Source organism: Poeciliopsis prolifica, unplaced genomic scaffold (assembly GCF_027474105.1).
Source record: "Poeciliopsis prolifica strain line A6 unplaced genomic scaffold, Auburn_PproV2 SCAFFOLD036, whole genome shotgun sequence".
Taxonomy (NCBI): domain Eukaryota; kingdom Metazoa; phylum Chordata; class Actinopteri; order Cyprinodontiformes; family Poeciliidae; genus Poeciliopsis; species Poeciliopsis prolifica.
In genome coordinates, this window is record NW_026562411.1 from 4,858,814 (window position 1) to 4,876,414 (window position 17,601).

Sequence of the window (17,601 nt, forward strand, 5' to 3'; positions counted from 1 at the left end):
GAAAAGCCGCACCGGGCTGCAACCTGCATGGTTCAAAACATGAGAAAAAAAAAGTAGAGGTTTATAGTCCGAAAAATAATTATGTGTTTCTGCACTCAGTGACTACTTTAACAATAGTGAACATCTTTTCACATTGATCTAATTAGGAAAACTTGATTTGATTTGATTGGTAAAATAATATTTAAGCACACAACTTATCTTGCAGGTTCTATTTATGTGATGCAGAAAATCTCACAGCGGGTTGTTTTGCCCAGAGCTTTACAGACATGGTTTAGAGGATTATAGAGTGGATTTATGTTTACTGACTGTAATAAACTCTAATACATGGTTTATGGCTCTAAAGACTTTTAATCTTTGGAACCAAATAGCTTTCTCTTCCGTTATCTGTTTTATTAGACACTAAGAATAGGACCTGTTAGTTTATTTAACATTACCATATTTTACAAATAAGTATAAAGGATTTTCTGTCTCAACATCAGCAGAAAGACAAGTGAGAAAAGATTAGACTTATTTATGCATCACATAGTTAGAGGATTTTGATACTTCACATTGTTGGAAATGTAAACAGAAGAAAACATTCTCCCATTCCAGTTTAATTACAGAGGAGTGGCAGAAATTAATCTAATCCAGATTGCGATTAGGTTGATTAGGACAGACATAATGTGGAGGATAAATTAGAGATATACCTTTGAACTATAAGGCCTACAAATTCCTTTTAACATGAAGTATTTATGATTTAAACTGAAACCATGACGATTCAAAATTTATAATGTGTCATGCATCAACCCAAAACAAATACTGGAAAAACAAATATATGGTTCATCTGTGTGCACATCCATAAACTGTTACATGGTGGGAAAAGGTTGTTTAATTTTAGCATGCATTATAATTAACTATGCATAACCTGAAATATAGTTCACATATCTCAGTAGGCCTTGATTGACATTTGCTTATTTGGATCCATTAATAGAAACCAACATTTGCAGAGATATTGCAGTTTATCGAAAGGATTTTACTGTGCAAAGTCTGGAACATAGTACAACAAAACAAAATTCAGCAGTTTATACTATTTACCGTAAAACATTAAAAATAGTCATTGACAAGCTGAGAAAGCTGAATATTCACAATACTGCAAAAATTTAATTTTCTTCCAAAAAAGATGAAAATAATGAAAGGAAACTGGCTGGGCGGGGTCTCAGTAGGTCAAAAACAATACTGAACAATCGTAGCAACTGATTTAGTGTGATGTTACTTTGTTAATACAGAAGAGTGGAATGATTTTTTAAAAATCCAGGTTGGTTGTTATTCTTCCAAAACTTTATATACAGTAAATAGTAACTTTTTCTTGTTCACACATCAAATGCTTTGGACTACATTCATTCATTCACCCATTGTTGCATACATTAACACTCTGCTGATATAATGACATAAGATGTGAAGTTTTTCATCGCAATACTGGTTAAAAAAAAACAAATTGATCTATATAATTATTAACTGTTCAAAACACCATAAAAGGCATTTTGCATGACATTATACAGCAAGTCCCATCAGATAAATTATTTTAGCTCTTCAGTAATATCTTCTGACGTGCATCATAGATAAATGTTTTTTTTTTTTGCTGACCACAGCAATAAATGCTTTTATAGTGCCTGTTAGTTTTGCTGTGTCATATCTGTTTAATGATTAGTCATCAATTTTTTTACTATGTCTTTGTACCACAATAAAAAAAGTTGACACCAGCACATGAAAAGTGATTATCTGCATGATCTTTTTTCTTATTTTCATTGAAGTGTACAGAGGCTCTAAAATGATTAGTTTATATTCATCTATGTACACATGTCATTACTTCACTTCTATTCTATATTTACAGGGCCAACTTTTATTTTTCTCCTATGCTTCTCGTTTATGCTTTATAGTTTTGATTTTTGTATCAGTTCATCAAACACATTTTAATACTGGATGAAGCTGAGTAAAAATAACAACAATAAAAAAAAAAAAAACATTTCAAATTTTTATTTCAAAAGAAATCCAAAACTAGTTTATCCAATGTGAAAAATCTGTTTCCTCATAAATATAAGTCCTAATGAGACAGTCACCAGTAACGGCTATTATCAAGAGTTTGAGATAATCTTAAACTTTTAATTTTGATTAAATACAGAAAGGTAAGAGTTTACCTTATTTTTCTGCGTTTGGATTGTATATTTGTTTTCATCTTTTTTTTTAAATCACATACCTGCTGCAAATGATCAAGTTCAAGAAAACCATAATCCACAAAAAGACAGTGTTCTCTAAACCCTTCTTTATCTGCAGCAATTAAAAACCACCTGCTGCTTTCCTAACACCAAACCCGGAGTTGAAACCAAACCCGTTGATATTCCTTGTTCCTCAACAGAACTTTGAAGAACTGGGTTCATGTTAACTTTATTTAAGGTTTGTAGATCTGCAGAGTACAAAACAGCTTTGTTGGGACATACACTGTTCAATACTCAAACTCATTGAGACACCAAACATCGCAGAGGACATCGAAGCAGATCCGTGAAACCTTCAGAGTTTCCACTTTCATGACGCTGGTGTAATTAGAAGGTGACCTTCTAACAACATTTTATGTAACTTTCATTACACTCTTGAAACATGATAGTTGACCAATGTTCCCTTACATAAAAACAGCAAAGATCAAAGAACATGAGCCATTAAAAATGTTCATGGTCATGTAAGAAACAATACCTTTGAATAAGTTTTAAAAGCAACAAGAAGGTGTGTAAAGATGGAGCAGTTCAGAACAAAGGAACTGATAAACTTGCAATAAAAGATCATATCAGGTAATAAAACAAATTTAAGTGTAAGCCGGTGGAGCAAGGACAAAAGGCAAGAAATATACATTCTGTTTTAAAACTGAACTGCAGCTTTTTGTGCCATCTGTAGGCAAGCATTAATTGTCCATCACAGTAATCCAATGCTACATTTGTTGAAAAATCTTTCTATTTCTCCACATTATTAAGTTTGTCAAAGAAGAATTTTGGCAGGCGGAGAGGTGCGTATGTAAGAGTTGAAGGAGTTTAGGTAGGAAACTGAACAGATTTATGGAATCAGCTGTTGAGGGAGGCATTGTGAATTCCTGGTCGATTCAAAACAAGAAAACTGTAGAATCTGACTTCAAATCCTAGAAAACTGTAAGAATTACTTATGATTATGCTATTATCCAAAGTCCAGCAAAAATTGTTTTGGCCCCAAAATGTGTCTACTAGCAAATAAATATTTAAAACTGAATGTTTTTAAAGCTGACATTATGGTTAAATAAAATTTATTCTAAAAGAGTCAGATTTTAAAAAGTGTAGCTTTTCAGTTTTATTTCTTTGAACGGCCTCTGGATGGCGCCAGTATATTGTTTTTAGAGGAGACAACGTGGTAAATTGTATGGATGCATTGATATATAAATTTCAATAAATAATTTTGCACATAATCTGCACATATTCATTGTGCTTTCTCTACTCATGCACCTTCTCTATAATCCTGTTTTTAATCCTTCAGCCTTAGAGAAGTAAAGTAAGTAACATGATCCCCATAAATGAGAGCTGTTAGCGGTAACGCACATCTCCCCAGCTTCCACCTGCTGGGCTACCCACTTTATGGTCTGCAGGTTGACCTGCCTTCCCAACAGGATGCAGCATTATCTCACGGTGGGAGTCTGTTCTGCATGTCCCCTATTCCCAAGTCCTGGGTGGCTGCTATCAACAAGGGGCCTGTGCAATATCTGAAACTGCAGAGGCTGCTGGGGTGGGGTGTGACTCGAGCTTCGGCAAAGCACATTTGTTCCAGATTCAAGAAAGGTTTTGAGGTCAAACTGAAGAACTTGCATAAAAGTTTGATGAGTTGCACATGTAGCAAGGACATGGCATAAGAACCAGACAGATGGACGACACAACTTGTATTCTGTTTATTTACTTAATATTAGGTTTATGTCGAAACATAAAACATTGGATGTGCATTCCAACTTAAGTGCCAGCAAACCAAAAGTACAAATTCTTTGTTTCACTCTGCAGTGTCAGTTCTTTGTTACTAAAGGAAGAATGCAATGGTTTTATGGGACATACATGTGACCAGGATCAGCAGTCATTTATTAGAAAAGCAGAAAACCTCAAGAAATAAAAAAAAAGTTCTAACATTTAAATACTCTGTTTTATATATTTGATCTGTAAATTTAAATTAATAGGATGTGCAGAAGACGCAGAAATATGGGGTGAAAATATGTTTCTGTAAAATAACCATGAGTAAAAGAATCCAGCTTCAAAATCACATAAGGAAGAAATGCTCAAATTTTTTTGTAACATTTTTAATACATTACATTTCTTGCACCATTGTAGCCTGTTAAAAAAAAAAAAAAAACATTTGCTGATTGCTTAAAAGTCTGCACAATAAATTATGTTGTTAATCAGCCAAGAGGCTGTTGGTAATTGTGTAGGAGCTGCCATCAGGCAGGAGACAAAGGAAATATGTGGAAGAAGATGTTCTGGACAATCGAGATCAAAGCTGATCTTTGCGTCATACATATAAAATGATCATTTAGGAGAAAAACACACAATTTCCATGGTGAAAAACAAAGGTGGTTGCATGGTGCTGTGAGGATGCTGATCTCATTTTATCCCTCTTCTTAAGTCTCTTATAACAATTAAACAAAGTCATGCACTCTTCGTCACTTTTACATTACATCTGGAATCATAAGACCCCAAAACTGGCTCCTTAGAAACTACTACCTATTCAGGACTTTTGTCCAAAAGGCCTGAAGATGACTTCAGACTATGATAGTGCTGTCTCTGACCCCTTTTCAACTTTACAGATGTCTCATTTCTTTGTGGAATAGATTAAATAATGTGTCTGAAACATTCCCTAAAGATTTTGCTCCAAATTGACATGATAGCATCACATCATTTTGTCAACTCCACAACAACAATAAAAAACAAATGTCCTGGTAAAGGTTGAACATCCCAGCAGATCAGTAGGTTCTGTAACACAATCTGACGCCAGCAAACATGTAATGTTTAAAGTTGCAAGGAGATGCAGCTCAATGGACTTTGCAAGACCAAAGGATCTGAAGGATATAAATAAACATTATTTCAGTTCAATGCAATTAGATGCAACTTAAATCCCTTTTTATACTCATTTTGATGCTCAGTTCGATCTTTATCAAGTCATTTGTGCCATTTCTCGACACCAGAATTGAGCTACCATCACGTTGTTGGCCTTTTTTCCCATTTTTTGAACAACGATTAAACAACCATACCTAATAAAATGGCTGCATGGTGAGTAATTTCTCCTAAATTCCTACAAATCTAAGGTCTTGTAACATTTTCCCAGGTGTGCTAAAATGACTGCAGTTTCTTTGTTTTCCAGGATTGTGCAACAAATGCATCAAAATCATGATTCTGGGTCCAATTATGGTTCAATGATCCAAATGCCAGCTGAAACTTTTTGCATGCTGACTTCATCACAAGAACCATTAACTTAACAATAACACACCAGGTCATTTCTTTTTTGCAACCTTTTTTTTTTAATCGTAAACCGCAGCAGATGGAGTGAAGTTCCTCATTATGTCTATATTAGCCTCATATGTACAAATAAATAAAATGGGGAACACATTTGCTGCTCTGCAGAACTCCATTCTGCACTGATGCAAAATTCAACTTGATGATCCACTGTGGCTTTAATTAAATTCTTGCTGGGTGAGAGTCTCCCCTTTGAGCCATGACAGGAGAATGATTGTGATTGCAAACCACAGCGTGCCATCTTTTCTCGCTGTAGCCTCTGCTGAGAAACCTCATGATGGAGCACCAACTCTGGTGAGGAGTGTTTTTTTTTTTTTTTTAAATTCCACACAAAATGTCTGCTGCTCCTGTGTTTGTTAGTTTTGTTTGTGATCAGATCAAATTGTACACTTTTGGATCAGTTTAGCACAATAATAATGTTTTACAATTAAACATGTAATCAGGTTGCATTTAGATCCCAACTCAGGAGAAAGTTATTGTTTAAAGTAGATGGGATTCTGGAATTAGTTCCAAGTAAAGTGAGAAGGAATATTTTTAATCCAAAAATAGAAATGTGATATTTGAAGAATATCTGCAGCTGAGCTGTTGGAACCACCACTTTCTGCTTCATAGATCAGAAAAGGTGTTGTATTCTAGGTTTGTATGTAATGCCGACAAATGTGATGCAAAGAGAAATACTTTATAGTAGAGCTGCTCAATATATCAAAAAATATCTTCATTAAAATATCAGTTTGTGCAATATTCATATCAGAAAATGCTGTTTAGAGTACAATAACTGTTGGCTAATTTAGTCCAAGTCTGATGAATTTGTATTTTTCATGTTAGTGTAATATTTATCCACTTTGAGAGAGTTTTAAGGCAGGAGATGTTTACACCGATTACTAACTTCCCAAAATGCTGAAAGTCGCAGAGTGATGGACGCAGATGAGAACTAGAGGAAAGAAGAAAATACACAAGGAAGGAAACTGATATTATTGCCATCACAATATTTATCAATATTATTACCAGTGAAAGATTTTCTAATATCATGTAGCTCTAATACTAAGATACATCAGTGTTGAGCACAATTATTATGGCTTACTGTGTTCATTGTGTGAACCCTCATGTAATTACTGAGAGAAAAAACAAACAAAAAACAATTGTAAAGTCAATTATAAGTTAATATTTTATATATCTGATGAAAATCTACATTTTGAATTCAATGAATTTTGTTTTAAAATGTTTCTTTGTCTTGTTTTCTTCTGGTTCATGGCAATTGACAAACGTCTGGTGCCATACCACCCCCTTGTGGCAGTAATGTTACATTACGTCCAAGTGAACCCACAGGCAGCCCAAACACTAAACATGAAAATCACAAAATTGTTGAGGCTTCAAGTGGTGTTTTGGAAAGAAGTTATTTCAAAATGCCAACATTAAAATCTGTGTTTTGTCACAGACGTGGTAATTACAGATACATTGTTTTTTTTTTTTTTTTTTTCTGGTAGGAGATTCAAAAAAGTCTTCCACCCTGCAACAAACATCCACTTGCTCAGAAAATGCTTTGAGCTATGTACAAACCCAGGTTAATTCGTTTTAAAAAAATAATAATAATCAAAATCTCATCTATTGCTATACCGAAATTGTTGAAGTTGTCACCTTAATGTAAAAGAAAAGTGGTTACAAGACTGCAATTATATTCACAAAGTATGTTTGAAGGAGTCAAATTTCAGCTTTCAGGATGGGCAGCATATAGCTGTCAGGCTCAGTGTTCTGTATTGCAATATTGATACACAAATCACAAAAAAGAATGTCTCTAACAGCATGTGTTGTTCATTTTAAAAGCCAATTTGCATCTAAATGTAACAGAGAACAAGTAAAGTGTCCAATAATGAAATGTGTGTGTTCGGGTGAGTATGGCTGTGGTGTGAAGGGTTTTATGACTAGAAAAGCATTCAAATTCAGTTCATTAATATTGCACCGTAATAGTCTTTTATTTTTACATTTATTTATTTTGAATCATTATTAACTTTTTACCTCATTCTACTATCTTTTGTGTCTTATCCTGTTTAATTTGATGTATTTTAGATGTTTTATTCCATTTCACCCAATGTCTCTTTAGTTATTGCAAAGGTCTATATAAATAAATGTATTATTCTTAATATTATGTAAATAAATTTCAAAATCCCTTCAAAGATAACATTGGATTGAATTTTTGATTCATTTTGATTAAATATGTAATTCTTTAATCAAGTATGTGCTATTTTACAGTGACATCATTAAACACTGGTGATTACAAACTAAAAGGTAATAAGAGCTAACATCCTGCATCTCTACAAGTGGATAGAAATGATTGCAAAGCAATAAATCCATTTTCAAATCTATATATCCCTTCAGTTGTTGAAATCTGAGTTTGGCAGATGTTCATGTTATGAGTAGGAATCATCTGCTGTTGCAAACAACTATCATACTGAACGACATTGGCTAGCATCACTGTTTCCTTTCTAAACCTTTTCTTTTCCGTGCGGAGAAAGTGTTAGCTCCGCTAACAGGATGTTGTTCGGCTCCAGATTGAGGCCACTGCTGCGTTAGGAGGCACACCTCCAGAGGCAATCCTTGCATCCATGTCTGAAATCCCTCTATGCTTTTATTGAGATCATTATTGCAAATATTGCCTCTGACAAAATCAATTTCCTTGTTTTGAGCTCTGCAGTGCCGTATCTGTTAAATGTCGGTTTCTTCCTCTGAGAATCCCGATTTGCAGGCCTCTGCATAGAATAAAGCAGGAATGGAAAGTGGAGCAGGAAATTGAAAAGAGGGTTCCTGTTGTGTTGTGGAGACTGCTGTGCCTACTGCTATTTCCTCTGAACATGCCAGCATGGTGGATTTGCCAGATGTATGAGTTTGTGCCCCATCTAATAACCCTAACGGCCCTTGAGGGGAAAATTCTGGTCAGAGACGTTCTCCTGTATTGTTGCTGTTTCAAAGCTCCATTACATTTTATAGCTGTGGCATTGACGTGGTGTGTAATTTGGCATCTTTGGTCCATCTTGGCTGCTTCTGTGCAGGCTGGTTGGCGGCGGCACTTCAAAGGACATGAATGAGGATGCACAGAGCAGCTGGCGTGCAGCTTGGTGTTTCCATGTGGCTTACAGGGAGCTCACAAATGTTTATCGAAGGCCACAAATGGTTTAGAGCTTCTGCTGATTATAACACTTCATTTTTAGAAGTGGAAAGATGAACTTGCACAATCTGTTTTCGTTTTGGCTTTTAAGCAAACAGAGGCAGCCACAATGGCTGAGAGGAAGAATGAAGTCGGATCGGATGAAGGAGAAGTGCTAAAACTCTCCCTGAAAATCAGGTGTGGAACTACGCACACACTGAAAAGGTCTGAACAACTTTGTCTGGAAGGTCGACTTATTAGACACTTCTAATTAGGCCTGGGTGTTTGGTGTGCCGCTGGTCTCCAGGAAACAATTTGCAGCAGCTCCGCCATGATAGGATGTAGACCTCTATTCTCCCACCAGGCCCACTCACCCTGCTGGGCAAAACATGTGCTTCTGGCTCCTCACGTTGCAAAACAAACCAACAAACAGCGACTTCCAGGCTCACTAGGTACACATCCAATTCATTCCTGCAGACTTTGTTTTCTTCATGATCAGGCCAGGTAAAATAAAATCATTCCAATCTTCCGCTACTATTTTATTCTTTATTTATGTGTAAATAAATATACACTAGCCCATCTAAAATAAAGTGAATGTGTAAAAGTATAACAACCCTGATATTCAGTGTCAGAAAATTAGAATAGTGTGAAAAAGGTCAAAGGAAACTCATGATGTCACACCCTAATCAGCTAATTAACTCAAAACACCTGCAAAGGTTCTCACTGTGGGTCAGTAGACTACCCAATGACAGGGAAAATGGCTGACTTAACAGTCATGGTCACTGCCACAAAAGGTCATTGCTGAAGAAGCTTGTTAGTCACAGAGTTCTTTCTGTATCTACTAGCAGAAAAGTTGAGTGTAAGGAAGACGTGTGGTAGGAAATGGTGCACCAGCAACAGGGAGAACCACAACCCTGAGAAGACTGTTAAGCGAAATTGACTCCAGAAACACAGACTAATACAAGGCCTGGACTACAAATGTCACATTTTTTGTGTCAAGCAACTCCCTTAACAAACCTGAATGAATGTGAATTCTGCATTTTATTTGAAAATCAAGCTAGGTTTGAGGCGATAACATTTTGGGTTTACTTTCACTGTGAATCATTCTTTTAAAATTGCAAAATGTAAAAGCTTAAGATATTTCACTTTATGTGTGATGAGCATCTAGAAAATGCAGTTTTCATTATGACTGGAGAGAATACTGCACTTTATTTTTTGAGATGTACAAGTTCATATCCACTGTATGTCAACAGTACACACATTAGTCTCAGTGAGATATTAGTCTAAAAGTTTGTTTTTGACATAAATTGCTCCTATGCATGAATGAGAGTAACACAGAAACACAAAGAAAACTCAACTGTAACAAGAACTACTGACACTTCACAATCATGTATTCTGTTCACTCAGAAATTTGATCTAAATCAATGTATCGCTTTAATAAAACAACATTCACCTGATTACTTAGTTTATGTTGTTCGAGGTCCACTCCACAACAAGTGCAGGTAGAAGTTGAGTTCTCATTTCGCTAACTAAAGCACTTATTTAATCAACGTCAAAGGTGGAACCTGCAGGGACACTTTGGATGAAATCTGCTTGAGTGGCACTCAGTTTTATAGGTCATATCTCAAACCAAACACCTTATTTACTGTGACAGCTTTTACAATCGTGAAGCAATAGATTCTAAAATGTTAAATAATGTCCATTTTTTGTTGATACCCAACAAAAAATGAGATTTGCATAACAAAGGTGGTATTCTATCTATTAAGTGATTCAATGTGCTGCACTGTTTCCTCAGCCTGGAATCCCTCTGCATGGAGTTTGCATATCCTCCCCATACCTGCATTGTGTATCTCAGGGTACTTTGGGCTTATTCCACTGTCCAAAAATATTCATGATAGGTTAATTGGTTTCTTTAAGTTTCCATTAGATGTGGATGTGTTCAGGTATTTAAGGCATAGATTATATAATTTGAAAAAAAGTCTAAAATATTTCTTTAAGTGTTGCTGCAAATATTTTTGGAATCCCCCTTTAGTCTAACGAGCATCCAACTGGTGTGGATTAATATTAAATGTTTATGGAGGTTTCTGAATCCAACATGAAAAACTCAATTCCTTCAAATCACGTCAAACGAGGCCTGACAGTATTTCTCTGCCGACCTTCGGATGATGAACAGGTGAACAAAAGTATAATTCTTTTTTTTTTCTTGGTTTCAAATAGTTTTTATTTTATTACTGAAGTCGTGCATCAGTGAGCTACTCCCTATGAGTAAAACCAGCACAATGTGTCTCCTTATTTAGCCAAAGTTATATAACAGAAGATAATCCACTGTTTCCACAGTAATACTGCTCACTCATAGTGTGGAAATTACCTTTTCCACCTGGCTGTCATTCCTCAACTTCCCTGTGTGTTCAAGTATTAGAGTTGAATTCTGTTTAGCATACAGTCGGAGGACTTTGAGCTCACATTTAATTCACTTTCAGGTTTTTAAAGTGGGTATTATTATGCAAGTTTGAAGTCTGGAACCCAAAGCTGATTGTTTCAGGTTCCATGAAATATTAAGTTTTGTACAGAGACAGAGGCCCAATTTCAAGGTGCTAAATTGTGGAGTCAAATTTCCTATAAGTCATATTTGACATATACAATATTTTCATAACATATGAAGGGAAAATAAAATAGAACTATGTGGCTGAAAAACATTTAAATCTAATAAGTAAGAACCTGACAGTTTACAATTTCTGATTAAAAGAAGGATTTGCTTTATGACTATGGAAGATAACCAAATCACGTGGATCATTGTTATCTAAATGTAATCGCTCTTGTGACACATGTATGACTTGGACATATGACCTGGCACATTCAAAGCAACCCCTGTTTTCTGGGGACTAATGGAATCCCTGAAGTTGGACACATTTGAGCTCCTGCAGCCATGGTTGGCTTGGTTTAACAGGATTGCCAGGCGTTTTGTTCCTTGGACACTGATAATCCTCCTTATCCATTCGCTGCACCTGAAGCTTTGGTGGAGGGATCTTCAGTACAGCAAGCAGTTGCTGTCGTCTGTTGGTTACGCCTCCTTTAAGCCTGTTGAGGGGCAAAAGGAAAGTGAAATAATACAAAATTCTACATCCTAAAACACTTTTTTTTATGTTGTTGCATGCTTTTTCTTTTACTTACAACAGACTGGAGAATGGGTCTGCCATGATGAAACCCTGCCTACACAAAAGCACTAATCCTATGGACTGTGTATATATTTATTGTACATCCCTCTCTATGTCAGGGGAGTCAAACTCCAGTCCTCAATGGTACTGCAGTTTTTAGATGTGCCACAGGTACAAAACACTGAAATAAAGCAGCTTAATCATCTCCTTCCTGTGCAGATCAGTTCTCCAGAGTCTTGCTAATTACCTAATTATTCTATTCAGGTTTGGTGCAGCAGAGGCACATCTAAAAGTTGCAGGTCAGCTTTTAGATGTCAAACTGGAGTTTGACTCCTGGGCTCTACATCCAAAATGGACTGTCAAAGGTAATGCAAAACTTTCAGTAAATCAGTTTTATCGTCCTGTTGAACTAACCTTCTGAGATGATTATGAAGGATTCCTTGAATGCTGCTAACAGGTCCGAGTGGCCGATCTAAAAAGTAATTTTCACTGTGCTACCACACTATAATACAATTTTTGCTTGATTAGAAATGGTTTGTCTGTCATTATCTCAAAAGATGACAGTTTTCTTTTTATTTTCCCATTGCAACTAGAAAAAGTAATAAAAAGACCAAAAAGAAACATGCAAGAAGAAATGGAAGTGTCTGAAAACCAAGGAATAACCAGAAACACAATGAAACATTAAGAAAACAGATTCCAGGAACAAAACACATATTTCTCATGACAGTAATCCTTTCAGATCAATAGATCAGAATCAGTCACGTGGCTAAATATGCAGCACATTTCCACTAACGTCTCACAGATCCAGTGGCAATGCACCTTGGACCTCAACCTGGCATGTTTCAATCAGAAGGTGCAGCCAAGAGTTAAAAGATCAGGCCACATTAGCAAAATGTTACAGCCGCATTCTGACAAAGCTGAGATATGAGGCAGTGGCAGCAGTGTTGGAGCTCCTCTACACTGTCTTCAGGGATTTTATTCATGATCTCCTAAACCATTCCAACTTTCATCTTCATTCAGTTGGAAGACCTTATTGGCCTGCGTGTCTTCATGCACAATTTGCCACATATTCTGAAAAGTCAGAAAACTCTCACATATAACGGAGTATTCTTATTGGGGCCTTCTGAAATCGGACAAATTCAACATGTTGAATTGTCTTGGATGATTATTGCAGCTTGTGGGCTTTTCCCTGGCTGGTAGTGAGAACAGCCAATGAGAAATGAGAAAGCTCGGATTCCCCTCAGAAAGCATGGAGAGGAACCCCGAACAGCTAACGTGGAACAACCCAGAGTCCAGCGGACATCAGAGATGATAAGTGCAAACATCATTAATATCTACAGAAATGACAAGGAGAGTTGGAGCGAAATTGCCACCCCAGTTGATTCCGGTAATTTATCAGCTGTTCATTGTTGACTTGACATAAATAGGTTACAATGATAAGATTATTCATTCAGTCAGGGCTTTACATGTACAGAATGTAATTGTCACTCCTAAAACATTAATTAAAGGGCGGCTGTGGTTGTGTGGCAGAGTTGTCGTCTTGCAATCGGAAAGTTGTAAGTTCGATTCCAGCTTCCTCCTGCCATATGTCGATGTGCCTCTGGGCAAGGCACTTTACCCTAAATTGCCTACCAGTCTGTGTATTGATGTATGAATGTGTGTGTGAATGGATGAATGTGACTCTAGTGTAAAGTGCTTTGAGTGGTCAAAATGACTGGAAAAGCTCTATATAAGTTCAGTCCATTTACCATTTAATACCTGGTTTTAACCCTCTCAGGCTCAAATTACTTGAAAAGACTGTCTAAGTTGTTGCAAATCTGCAACACCTGCCTGGAGAGGGTTAAAATGAGTTAACTGGACTTGTAGCCATTATTTTGTGCATATTGATCTCAATATAATTGTAAAATTTAAAACACCAAATGTTAATTAACCAAAGAAGCTTAAAGAAACGACAAAACAGAAAATCTAAACACACTAATGACGAAAAACCGTAACTTTTTAAAAATAGAGCTTCTTGGTTTTAAAAATTGAGCACAACTTTCAAATTATATATCTAAATAATTGATCAAATGAACTGAACACTCAAGATAAGTACCTTTTAAAAATACTAGCCGAAAAGAAATCAGTAACAAGAAAGTGGCTTGGTGGGACCTCACCGACATTGAGATACTAGGGAAATATGTGAAATGGAAATGTTTACCTTCTCCCCAAGACTCCAGCAAAATAAATTCCAAAAATACTACTTGAAAAGGTTAATATAATCATTTCAAGCTGAGCAAACTTGCCCAGTTGAGGAAGCTTGCTTCCCAGCCGGGAAAGGCTCATGAAGAACCCCCCCAGTCGAGGAAGCGCTCAGTACTTGGCTTGATGTTCCCAACAAAAAAAGCGAGTCCACAGACAAAATATAGAAAAAATTAAAGGCATGGAAATACCCCCAAAGTAAATAAAATACAACAGAAAGAACTAAGAACACAAACCTAACAAAGCTAAAAATATGAGAACTTTCTCTACTGCAGAATAAATTTCTCCAGCTGGAAAAGTTTGATCTTTAGGACAATTGGAGAAATTGTTCTCTAGGACAGTGCTCTCTTCATCGCTACTGTTTTCCAGTGCCGTCGTCTTCAAAAAACAAGACTTGAGTTTTCTGACACAACTGTATCCTTCTCACAGGGAAAAATGGTGAAATCATTCCCTCGGACAGTGGTCTGGACCACTATTTTTGTGGCTACTGTCTTCTAGTGCTGTCTTCAAAGAAAAACTTGAGTTTTCTGTTTCAACTGTCTCTTTTTCACAAGAAAGATTGGCTAAATCGTTCCCTCGGAGAGTGGTCTGGACAGCTCTTTCTTCGTGACTACTATCTTGAATTGATGTCTTCGTCAAAGCGAAAGTTGAGCTTTCTAATGCAACTGCTGGGGAAGTTTGCTTCCCAGCCCATGAAGGATCAAAATGAAAAGAATCAAAAAGATTGTACTCAGAGAAGCAAACTTCCCCAAGCGGGGAAGGCTCCCGAAGAGCTTCGCCAGTCGGGAAAGGTTCAAAAAGAAAAGCGTCATCAAAAGGACCATACTCAGAGGAAGTGCTCTTGTCCTGAGAGCTACTTCCGTCTCAGTCGCTACCAGGAAATAGTTTGTCACACACCTTCTTCATTCCTGTGGGAACCAAATATCCAACGCCAAAACCCAGGGTAAAAAACACGCAAACTAATATCTCTGCCATTAGCACAAACATTAACAGGCCGTGCATTTTCCCCAGTCTTCTCCCTAAAATTAGTTCTTTAGCTATTTTTGATTTATTAACCATATTTAGCACACTGAATGGAGGAAGTCAGTGTCAGACAACATGATATCCAACATGTTGCTGGGAGCATTTAGGCTAACATTAGCATTTTGGCTAATTTTATACACTAATTGTAACCTACTGAATGGCGGAAGTCTATGTTACTCCACAGCTTGTGACTTGCCACATTATATTGAGTACCTTGTAGCTTACTTTAGCATTGATGCTACTTTTTAGCATCAGAACGGTGAGTTTTATGAGACCTTCACACTTCAGCAGCCCGGTTAAAATTTTTTCAGAAATGTCTTTTTTTTGTGTTTAGTTATTAATTTAATTGTTTTTCTTGTTGTTGCTTTTACTCTTTGTGGACCACTTTGGCCAACATTGTTTTTAAATGTGTTCTTGATGCACTCCACAGACCCCATCAACACACATTTCTGATGGATTTCTAATGTAATTGTGTGCTCTTATTGCCCCTCACATAGGAGTTTCCCATCCGTCTTGATAAGAAAAATGTTAGAATTACTTCTGAAAGTGCAATAACAGTTTAATTTCAACATGACTCTTAAATTGTATTACAGAATATAAAACACTATATTCCTTTAAGACTGCATTACTCTTATGTTGCACCCATCATCATACATTGGGTTTAAAATTGAGCTGCAATTCAACATTTTAGCATCTTGGTGGATTTGTTTGGCTTGATGGAAAATTATCTCTGTGCTGTACAACTTAATTTAATCAATCGGCGGGCAAAAAGGACTAAAACCCTGGGCACTAATTATGTTATCTGAATGCACAAACACTCAATTGTAGCTTTTTTCCCTCTCTGTGGGTGGATGAAATCTTACAATTAAATAAGATAATGGAAAATAGGAAGATTATTCGATTATTCCTAGGATACAAATCCTTGCTCTTGTTGCAATTTTCATCATTTCCCCTGTTTATCATCAGATGTGCTGCATTTGCATAACACTAGAATCTAACCTCAAGCCTACCCTTCCCATTTTCATTGCATTAGCTTACAGTTTTTCCACAAATGTGCTAACGTTGGCTTATCTCCTGAAAAATAATGCTGTGCTCTCTGGAGTATGTTCTGCTATCACTTTGCTGGAAGAATGGGATCTTCCCGTTATAATGTGCAGGAAATCCATCCACTGCTGTCAAAGCAGTTTTACAATAGGGGCACAGAGTGGTGTTTCCTGATGAACTTGGTCGACTCAGGCACTCAAACAATTTAGGTGAGAAACAAGGATGCTAAAAAGCCTCAGATAATAAAGCTGATTTATTACCAAAATTGTAAATTGTGTATTTATTGATAAAAGATAATAACTGGTAGTTTAACTAATTTCTCTCTCTTCTGTTCGAAGCTTCTCCATTAGGGGCGTGAACACACACCAGCTGTGGCCGTAGCTCTGATTATGTTCGGAGCAACTCTCAGTAAAGGACAGCAATGAAGTTGAAGTTTTGATGGACTCAACCCAGATTTTTGAATTTGTCTGATAGAAATTAATTGCTGGCCAAAATAATCATTTTGCTTTCTTTCTTTCCGTCCATTGTCCCATTGGGGTCAGGAAGGATTCTGGTGCCTGTCTCCAGCTGTCAGGGACTGAGAGGCAGAGTACACCAGGGACAGGTCACCAGTTCATCATCAGTCCATCACAGGGTGGTATTCATATATCTATGTTACTTAACTTTTCAAACAAAATGTGGAACCTTTTGGATTTAGGTAATGGAGTCAAAAGGTATACATAAATATTCATAAATGAACTTCATTTAAAATAGGTTTCCAAATAAAGAGTAAAATGCAAATTTTCCCAATGAATGTTATGTTTTTCCGGTGTTTTAAACCGTCTGCCTTCGGACTTTAACTCCAACAGAACGTTGACCAGACCTGACTGGTTTTCCCCAATCATTTAAAAGAAGCCCAATCTGATCACAAGCCCACTCAGTACACATGGAACTGGAGTAAAATTCTGATGGGGCTCCAAATACACCGGGTAACCAAATTAGAATGTAATGTGTTGATGATACTTGCTTCACATTAAGCATAGAGGAAAGCTAATTTGTGTTGTGCTCAGCACTTTAGCCACGAAAGTTTATGATTCAAATCTTGGGCATGCAGCTCTCATTGTGTTGGTTGAACTACTCCAGAATCAAACATGGTCAGTTATCGGGGCTTTCTGATTAGCTACATACATACCTGTCTTGTTTGCCTTTGTACAGCAGTCAGACATTTTAAAGCCAATTCTAACTTGAAGCAGCAGATCACCTGATACCAGAGAAAAGTCACACTTTCCACTACATGTTGGTGCAAGTCATGAATACGCTAGGGCCGAAACATGTGGAAGACAACGTCTGAAACTGTCTCTTGCTAATTCTGGTTGCTGTGAATTTAACAATAGGTTTAGAACAAGGAAACCATAAATAAACCAGCTGGATGAGAAACAAACTCAGAAAATGGATTGATTTGATTATGTTCAGCTAACCA